This window comes from Ambystoma mexicanum, chromosome 6q (genome assembly GCF_040938575.1).
Source record: "Ambystoma mexicanum isolate Mex_15411 chromosome 6q, UKY_AmexF1_1, whole genome shotgun sequence".
NCBI lineage: Eukaryota > Metazoa > Chordata > Amphibia > Caudata > Ambystomatidae > Ambystoma > Ambystoma mexicanum.
Window position 1 is genome coordinate 1,393,850,457 of NC_090937.1, and position 10,951 is coordinate 1,393,861,407.

The window sequence follows — 10,951 nt, forward strand, 5'->3', positions numbered from 1 at the left end:
TTCCTTGTCTGTCGTGTAGTCATTGTAACAATGTGGCTAAAGGAGAATACATTCTTCACCCGCAGACGGGCAAAAAAATCACTCTTAGAGATTTTGCCACATGCAGATCCACAGGGGTGATTTACAGCATTAAGTGCCCATGTGGATTAATGTATATTGGACAGACAGCCAGATCCGCACGTGAAAGATGGACTGAACATAAATCTCAAATACGGTGTAAAAATGAGAAATCTTCAGTTGCTAGGCATTTTAATATGTCTAGACATACTATTGCACAATTGACGTTTAATGTTTTGGAAGTGGTGAAGAAACCACCCAGAGGAGGTGACTTTTTGAGAATATTAGCCCAGAGAGAGATGTTTTGGATTGACCTCTTGGGGACTTTATCTCCAAGAGGGCTCAATGAAGAGTTCTCTTTGAATTGTTTTGTGTAGGTGTCGAGGTATGGTTGGTGAATGGTTTAAGTCATAATGCATAAATGTATATGTGTTTGAGGTCACATGGAGTGATTTGTGTTTTCCGGGCGTTACATACTGGTTGTTCCATTAGAGGTGTATGGAAGAGTAGTTATTGGGTTTGTGTAATGAGTATATAACTAGTTTACTTGGTTATTTTTGAATTTGCCGCGTAGTTCATAATGCATAAATTGATATGAGTTTGAGGTCACATGGAGGGATCTGTGTTTTTCGGGGGTTACATACTGGTTGTTCCAGTAGAGGTGTATGGAATAGTAGTTATTGGGTTTGGGTAATTAGTACATAACTAGTTTACTTGGTTATTTCTGAATTTGCCGCATAGTTAGGTATGGTTGATGGACAGCAATTGTTTTAAGGCACTTTTTCATTATTTTTTCAATTTTTTCAAAAATGTAGTCTTTCTTTTATGTCTATCTTCTTTTTAAATACACACACATTTATCTTTAGTACATAACTAGTTTACTTAGTTATTTCTGAATTTGCCGCGTAGTTAAGTATGGTTGATGGACAGCAATAGTTTTAAGGAACTTATTTAATATTTTTTTAATTTTTTCAAAAATGCAGTCTTTCTTCTATGTCTATCACCTTTTTAAATACACACACATTCATCTTTGGTGTCTTTTTTATTTTTTTTTTATTTACTCACTCAGTACCTGTGTGCTTAGTTAGCATTACCTGTGTATTTGGCAGGTTGCAGGGAGCTTTGTGCATTATTTTAGTATTCAGTGCCGGCGGGTCACGTGACTTTATCATGTGACTACCAGGAAACAGTATAAAATGAGCGAGGAAGTGTGTTGTGGGTTGGGATCTGTTACGTGTGAATTGGAGAGGAGCCGTTGAATCTGAGGTGAAGAGGTGCGCTTCTGGAAGTAAGTTTAAGCTGTGTGGATGTGTTTATATTTATTTATGTTTGTATTGGAAAGGTGGTGTTAGTTTGTAAATGGTATATTTTGTGTTTGTTTTTTAGTTGCATTATACATTTCTATAATCAGCAGGATGCTTTACATTGGATGCGGGGTACTGGAAGTCCTGAATTTGGATTGGATTGACTATTGATTTGCCTTAGGTAAATAATATATGTTGGAAGAGTTGTACAATTTCAATTTTGGGTTTTCTTTGAGGATTTGGGCTTTTTAACTTTCTGTGTGAAGTTGATGTGTTGGCACAAAGATGAGGTGGTGGCACAAGGTTGTGGATTTTGGTGATCGTTGAGCTGCACAGATTAGTTGCCAATGAGTAATAGGTGTTTTTTGAACTAGTTGTTTAGTCATTAAGGTTTGGTGATTTAACTACGTGTAATTGGAGCTGCTAGATATGCTTTGGTATTCCAGAGTTCGGCAATCACATTTCACTTGTTGAGGACGGCAGGAGTATTCGCAGGGATCCTGGTTCTGTGTACGTCGTGCACAGACAGATGCACAGACAGAGACTCTATTTTCTTTGACAACATTCGCACTGTGAGGTACATACGTATAAGTGTTTTAGGTTTTAATGCATTTTGAGATTTACATTTGGAGCCATACCAGTTGTACCACTGTGAATATACAACCACTGTGTATGTTATGTAGAATTGTGGTTGGATTTATGTGTACATAATTATTTAATGTATTCTCTTTATTTAATGTGTTTAGTTTGTCCAAACTTTTAATGATATGTGAGATGTCATCTAATTGTATATACTTGCAGATATTTTTGCTCCTGAAGAAGGGGATAGTCCCCGAAACGCGTAGAGCTTGAAGCTATTTTTTTGTCTGGTTTGATTTGTTTTTCATGCTGGCCATATTGGAAGTCAGTTGATACCTTTTTTCTGTACTTTTATGAAGATATTTTGTTACCTATGTTCTAAATTGACAATTCTTTCTATATATAAAAGTGCAAATGTTATGAAATTTGACTGATTTATTTCAGCTTGTAAGGTGTGCAGGGGACGGGAGTGTCTTTAAGTTTAGACACTTTTTGCTTCATGTTTAACACATGCCCCAGTGTCAGGGCGTGTATTCCTCCCCAGCACCCAGAATTGTAATAAAATTTCTCTAAATAGTTATTTAGTTTTTGAGTAATTAGGTGTGCTCTGATAGATACTTCTTTTTGTAAGCTGGGATATCTGTTGACAGTGTGTTTGAAGCAGATGGATAATAAGCTGTTGAAGGACTGTAATTGGAATAGGGGTGAAATTCCTAAGGCATTGTGTGCACATGAGGCCCCGATCACAAATTATGCATTCTCAATGGTACTTAGACGCAAAGCATGGGTGACAAGAGTTGCCAGCAATACCACTCCATGGACGCTTGAATAATTTCAACATCTTGGCCCCAATACAGCACGAAAGACTGAGAGTTTTGCTGATATCAAATAGGCCTCTTGTAACACGTGTGGATTCAAGTCCTTTCTGGTTAACCCTATTGGATTGCAAATTTCAATTGTGTACATGACATGGTGGAAAGAGGATATTTTCATTGACGGATATAATATTATATGTTTGCAAGTCAGCCAGGGGGCCCGTGGCCGTCCAAAGGGGGGTTTGGCCATTGGGACCAGAGGCTCTTTGGAGTTAAAATCATTCCCTATAGGCAAGGCATCATCATGTGTTCTCTCCGTGCTTTTGCATGAGAAGTGTTGTTCACAGCCTTTGGTCCTACTTATAAACATATATAAACCCCCAAAGCTAAAGCACATCCACACTATACAAAGCAAAGTGGCTGATATATTGAACTATTGGTATGATTATAATCCCTGTGGGAGAGAGATCATTGCAGGGTATTTTAATGAACATGTAAACAAAACAGATGGGGCAGAACCTGCACCCAGACGAGGTTGTGGAGTGTAACATCAAAAGACCCCTTAGAACCAGTGGTTGGAGTCAACACTTAGAGCTATATAACCTTGGCTGTTTGAACTTAAAGAGAATTCAATTCTGCCTCATGTGTGGACTACGTGTTTATTTGTCAGGAGTTATGGTCACATATTAGTATTATATAACTCAGTTGCAGACCACTCTCAGTGATCATTTATTACTGACTTGGGTGTGTAAAAATTAAAAAAAATAATCACCAAGCCTTGGCATAGAAGGTGCAGTGCAAAGATTTTGGCTACTGCCAAGATAATCAAATATAGTTGACGGAGGATACTTTGGATAAAACTTACATTTTGCTTCATAGTGATTATACACAAATTGTGAATAGAGTGATCACTAGTGATTGGGACCTAAATAAAACATCTTTATCATTTTTTTATCATCTGAAGTTATGCAAATCGAAAACATGGATAAACAAGAGAGGTGATGCCCATTGTGACATAATTATCCATCAAAAAAAGAGTTTTGCAATGCATGGGCAAGTATGAGAAAGCGTGAGGACTTGCCCAATTATGTCCAATCTGCTTATTTAATAAATGTAACCACTAGGTATATGAATTGGGTATGTCATACTGTGGGTCCGTCAGCAATGCAAATTGGAAATTTGTGTTTAAATTGCTACATACTAACGATAATAAAAAGTGTTGGTCGTATTTTAGGTCTTATCTGGCTGGGTGCATAAAACAGGAGCTTAATCCCATTTCTGAGCTTTCACGGGGTGCCCATTTAAGAGAACTTTATTACGATCCCACAGTAGAACATCTCATTAGCGTATCTTGCCCGGCTCAGTGGAGAATAATCTAGGACTGTGGACGGCAGGATTTGGAAGCAGTGACACAAAATTAAAAGTTTCAAAGACCCTGGGACTGGACAATGTCCCCAATATAGTTTACAAATCTAACCCCCCTTGTTGTGCAGGGCTATTGGTTTACTGGTTTAGGAAGATCTTAGATACAGGTAAGATTCCTGATAGTTGGAAGGAAGCTATTCTCATCCCTGTTTATAAGAATGGTGGAAAAAACTATAGGCACCTTGTGATTCTTGATAATAGTGCCAAGATTTTTGCTACCTTACTTTTAAAAAAAAACTGAATAGATGGGTGGAAGATAGAGGACACCTCCATAGATTTCAAACAAGTTTTCTGAAGACCCATAGCACGATGCACAATAATTGAGCAATAGAATCTATTTTGGCAATAGTTGCAAAAGTAAACTTTATGTATGGTTCGTGGACTACTTTTGACACAGTGTCAAAGCTTTGGAGCAAACTTGAAAAATTGGGGTTGGATCCTATATAACTATATTTTATCAAGGCATTGTACAGTGAGACATTGGTTTATGTACGATTGTCTCAGGATGGGAAGCTAACAAGTCAAATCAAATCGAATGTTGGGTTAAAACAAGGATGTGTCGTCCTTGGACCATTGTTGTACAACATAAATATGTAAAACTTTGATACTATGTTAGCTGAAGTGAATAACATTGTCCCTCGTATTGGAAGAGATCCAATCCCCTGGTTAATGTATGCAGATGATACAATCCTAATGGATCACACGCCCATTGGTCTTCAGCGTTCCATTGATGCCTTGGCCAGGTATGCGAGTGAAACAATCTGATGATTAATGTTTCAAAAAACAAAAATTCTGTTGATAGGGAGTCAAACAAATAAACAAAGCAAGTTCATATGGAAACTCCAAGATGTTAAGTTACAATTGGTTAACAATTATGTATATTTGGGATTTCCCATCATTGTTTCTCCAGTAATCTCTCGTTATGGCAATTATACAGTGCGTGGAATATAAAGAAAATACTACTTAATTAAGCGATTCATCACTAACTAGGGTGGAGACAATATAGAATTTCTCATGAAAATATATCAAACAAATATCATCTTGTTGGAAATAGAATTATTGCCCGAGCACTACATGAGATGGGTGATTAGACTGGAGGGAAAAATACTTAGATCTGTGTTGAAGGTACTCAGTGGTACGCCTATAGAGGCATTGCGCTGTGAATTGGGCTTGTGATCTTTCAGAGCACATTGGGCGTTAGAATGTGCCAAATTATATTGCAATTTGTTACTTAAAACAACTGAAGTTCGTACACTAATGGGCTTGTTGGAATCTAAAATAAGCGTAGAATCTCTTAATTCTTTCTTATTGTCTTTACAAAGTACAGCCTTTGCTCATTGTAATAGTATTAACTTCTCAATTGAAGAAATATTTTCAAATCCAAATTATGAAGAACAATTAAAGAAGAAGACCTGGCTTGGGGACAGAATTGATACACTTGAGAAGTTATGAGGCAAAAGGCGGCATTTGGAATATTCAAAATAGGGCTTTCCTAAAGATATATCCTTGTTCTTATGTGTTAAAATCGTGTCATTGGAGGTTGAAACAATGTGTTATCTAGCTTCTCTTAAATATTCTCCCTACGTATGAATACACTGGAAGTTGTATAAGGGTGCCCTATACAGGTACCCTATACAGGGAATTAAGGTGGTAGACTCTGCCATATTGCGCTTGAAAACAAATCGACACAGACTGACGCCATGTCCTATATCGGAAAACCAATATCGCAAGGAATATGCCTCATTCGCTATGGATCTTGGAAATGTCCATAAAGATCAATTCTGAAGTACTCCTTTGGGCCATCTTTGGTCGCAATGTTTGGGACTGGGTTTTATGTATGGTAGGACGCCGTACAACTTCTTTTAGGCCCTTAATGGTAACATAGGGGAATACCTCAGAGCACAGAAACAAAAGCTGTTCAGCTGATAAGAATTGATTTATATTGAATTAGTTAGGTATTTTAACTTGTTAAGCTGTTTGATGATAAATGTATTTAATTTGTGAGTATAAAATCAAAATAATTGTGATGTATTTTAATATTATGATTTGTTTTAATACTGTGCTCAAGGTTTTAATTGTCTTTCTTTTGTAACCAAATGCACAATAAATAAAAAAAATACTATTAAATCTATGTTTCTACAGTTTGAATTTCATTTAGCACATCATCAACTAATCTCCACTCTTTCAATTAAGGTTAAATGTGATCACCTGGTGGAACATCAATCAATCATTTTGGCAATATCAAAAACATTGGGTTATGCAACACACAGATTGTGAGGAATTACCATCTGGCTGGGTGCAAAGGCCTGATTTTTCATCTCCAAAAGAGTAATCTGCTAACCAGATTCCCCTTTTCTGTCGACTCCATGCCAAAAGCAAAGTGACCTGCTGCATCAGTAGATTAATCCATGGCAGCTGCTCTACCTGTGGTATAGAGAAGGTTCAAAGGTCACAAGATGCCCACTTGACCGCCACAGCCACAGCCAAGTCTCTGCAGCGCACGGGCAGCATTAAAGATATCCCTCCTTTACCAAAACTACAATGATCATAAGTAACCCATTGTGGTGGCAGGTTAATCTCTAAAATAAAGCTATGCCTGAGCTTAGGCATAGTGAATCGCACTACTTATGGCCACCGCATTCCAATGTATATCGCACACGTGTCTGCGTAATGAGCAGGATCAGTAACCAGGTTGAAAAATAAAAGAAGCCAATCAGTTCAGTATAAAGGTAAGTAAAGACGTCCTATAACAAAATGGAGGGAATTGGGTCCATTACCTGATGTAGGCGAGCAATGACGAAATCTATGTTTCAGAGGCCAGGCTGCTACACCGCGTTCGGCGAGCAGTTGCTGTAAATAGTAAAGTTTATATAAAGAGCCTAACCAAAATGTAGCTAATCGCTTAAAGTAAGAGCAAACGTGGATTGTTGCTAACCATATGTAGAGAACGGTGCGGAGAAGTTCTCTCTGCGTCTGCCGAAAGCAGACTGTCCTCGTTGCATCGGCGCGTTCAACCTGCCTACTGATCCTGCTCATTACATTGTCGGTATGTGTTTACCTTCACATTTTTTCAACTATTTGGATGATGACTGTTCATGTTGATGTTTACATACTTACGTTTTTCTAAATATGGGATTTATTATATATGAATATTAGCCATGGGATGATTGGCACACTTGCATTTAAATGTTATGTTTTAGACTTGCCCTGATGAAGGAATTTGTTGTATTCCGAAATGCATTGGCACAATATAAGTCTACGGATAGAGTGACTTATGGCAAACTCTTCCTCACTAAGAACATTATTAGTGGCTACTCGTCACTCTTTTCTTAAAAAAACTTTTTGCTTGATGGATAAAATCAACATTGAAAAACCATTACATATTTGACTTTCAAATTTTTTCCAAGATTGGTTCACAGGAATTTTACATAGTAAAATAACAACTAACACAAAACCCAGTTTGGGATTTCAGAGAGCGGCTGTATGATTGGGTATTTTACCTAATCTTTTGCTCTAGATACCAGAAGTAAGCTCACCTGTAGAACTGCTCTTGCTTCCAATGGTGATCGTACAAGGGAAGGATGGTAAAAGTGGTGTCCTGAGAGCCCCCAGAGATGCCTAATGTAAACAAGACAATCCCAGTGTTAACCAGAAGGACTAAACCAAGATACAAAACAAAACCAAAACAACCCTGGGTTGGTCTTACCAGAATATCCCAGGGAGAGCGGATCAAGAGAGTCCCAATATCACCAGCCTTGCAGATCCAGCAGAAGTCCCACACTGGCAGGTGGAATATAGATCCAAAAGGAAAACCACCTATCCCGGCGGCACGAGGATGCCTAAAGCAGCAACAGGTAAGCGTCTCTAGTTCACGGCTGCTTGTACAAAAGGAATCCCAATAGGGGCCGACAGCAGGAATAGTAGCAGACGGTAAGTTCTGATGAAAGAACAAGGAGCAATCCAGAGGCAAAGCGAGTTTGGTAACGAGCTGGAGGACACTGAATCCAAACGGGAAGCAAGGAAGGTCAAGGACAGTCCGAGTTGGCAACGGAGAGGCGGACAGCAGGTAGCACACAGAATTCAGTCCCAAAGGCAAGCCAAGGTCAAAACACAGGAGTTCAGGTACCAGAATCAGTCAAACAGAACAATCCAAGAGCAGTCCAAGTCAGGAAACCAGAGATCAATATCCACATGAAACGAAGAACACAAGAAGCTTAAACAGAAGCACTGTGCCATTCTCGCGGGCCGTTTTTACTTACTGGTGTGGCCATCATCGTACGCCACAGGGTCACGTGATGCGGAACACATACTAGGCGTCCATTACAACCAGCTTGGAGCAGCCTCACACAGCGCCATGGCAACCACCAGTGCCGAAGACAAGGTGCAAAGGAATCGTGCAGAACATCCCTCCTGGCGAGAGACCTCAAACACTGAGTAGTGGAATGCAGCACCTTAGGCCTGCTTCCCACGGTGCGATTCTTGGCACTTCACTACACTATCTTTTGGTCATCTGTTATGGGAAAACTGACACGTCCTCCAGGCTTTCAGTACTGGGAATTTTTTTTCCCTTTGTCTTGTTACTTTGTTACTCCTTTTTATCATTGTACAATACATCTTACAATGCAGTCTATAGGGTACGCTCTTTTGCCCTAGACTAACACTCAGAGGATTTTCGGTTACTCTTGGTGTGCTAAATGGACAAGCTAGTGCCTCCAGTGACTTTTTACTATTTTTTGGTGCTTTTTATTTTAGCCTTTCCGTGTTTACTGCATTTGGCTACTAACTGTAGCTAGTTGAAAAACATGGCCATGCCACAATGTTTTTTGCTTGTACTTTGGCCATCTTGTCTTATTGTCCTCTTCCTCGTCTGTGAGGCAAGGAAAATCCTTCCATGGTCTTCCAGTGCCTGGGAAAGCACAGGCCTTTGGTGGGCTACTGAAGGGCTATGTGTGTTTGCTGGCAAGATGTGGGCTGGGAGTGTCTGGTCCCAATCCACACACTTGTCTCAGTGTGCCTGAGTGTTATGCATGAGTGTTTCTGCCAGTGGTCCTAATAGGGGTGTGCTGTGGGGCTAGTTCTGCTATCGGCTAGTGGGTGTTTCTGCTCTTACCTGGCTTTTGGGATAAGAAGAGGACTTCTGCACCCACTGAAGAGAGATCCTGGAGAAACTTGAAGGAGCCAAGACTCCTGTCCAGCTGTGATACCTGTGAGGAGACGAGTGACCCATCTGATGTAGGCCTGGCAACCAACTCCTGCTGCTGTTCTGGAAGAGCCCTGTCTTGTTATCGATCTCCATCAGTCCTGAAAGGGAGCTGCGAGCCGTGGGGTGGAGGGAACATCCATTCCTGATGTCTGCTTGGTACCCTGCAAAGAAGAGCCTTCAGAAGTGCCCCAGGACCGCATTGAGGCTGACCAGCTCTGAATTTGGTCTTCTGTGCTGCCGATGCCACCATTCAGCGTTGAGGCCTGGAACTTGGGAGATCACCAGCTTGTCCCACAAGACTTACCTCAGCGAAGTTGCAGAGTCCTAGCATCAAAGGGATCCGAGATAGGAGAGAAAATCTGACCGTGACAAGTGAGTCCCTTTGCATCACCGTGCTGCAGTGACCAACATCAAAAACAGCTCACCTCAGTCGAGTCCATTCCTGAGAGGCATCCTACATCGTGCTTTGCTGCATTCTGCCACTGATAGTCCTTGCACCAGCCAAAGATACCAATCTGCTCAAACCTGTAACACCAGGACTGAGACTGATGGCAGGAAAAGTTACCTCGGACCCACTTCCATTCACTTGCCAATTTGTGTGAAGAATCAGAATACGATGGGTGACTTACAGTGGTTCTTACCTGCCCTTAAACTCCCTTTAAAGGTTGTTCTAGCTTTTCTAAAACTTTTACAACACTTTTGCTTTGCCATTGCTTGCTCGCCCAAGCGTTCCAAAAGTTGGAGACACTTTGGTTAATTAGAATAACTTGTCCTCTAACCCTTGGAATCATCCACTGGACCTCAGAGACCCTACCTTCATTTTGTCCAGCGTTACAATCTGTGTTGGAACATTTCCTGAACTTTTGGGCATAAGGCCCAAGTTAACTTAGGGATGGACCTTTGAAACTAGGGCTAATTCTCTGTGGACCTGTAGTGCATAAACAAATCTATACTTTCCTTTACATGGGTTTGATCTGTATTATGCCCTACTCTAGTGACTGTATATATGTATTATATTATTGGTGTTGTGTGATAGGTCTACCTGTTAGTAGTCATTGTTCATAGTTTTGTTTAGCCATACCATAAATAAATAATTGTATTTTAACACATATTCTCTAAGTGTAATTTGTGCCTCCATTGTGTATACTCATTGTGGACCCTTTACAAGCTCACCACCTTTTGAGACTTTGCCTAGACCTTTTGTCACTGTTCCTTAAACTGGTTTGGCTACAGCTCTCAGAGTTGTCCCTGTCAAAATATAGGTTGTCCTTCTATACATCTGTCCCTCAGGCCAGAGTATAGATATGATATGATAGGTTATTTATAATGCACTTAGTACCCAGAGGTTTTTAAGCACATACCCGGGGATCGAACCTGTGTTGCTGTGTCATCTTGCTTCCAAGGCGAGCATGTTGCCCCTGAGCTATCCTCCCGAGACTAAAATATACAAAATCAGTCCTAACAGTTCCGTGCTGTGCAGCCCTCAACGTTCTTCTTCCTTTCCTCTACTACTATGGCACTCACCATCTCCCCCATAATTTCTAACTGCTATACTGTCACCTATTCTC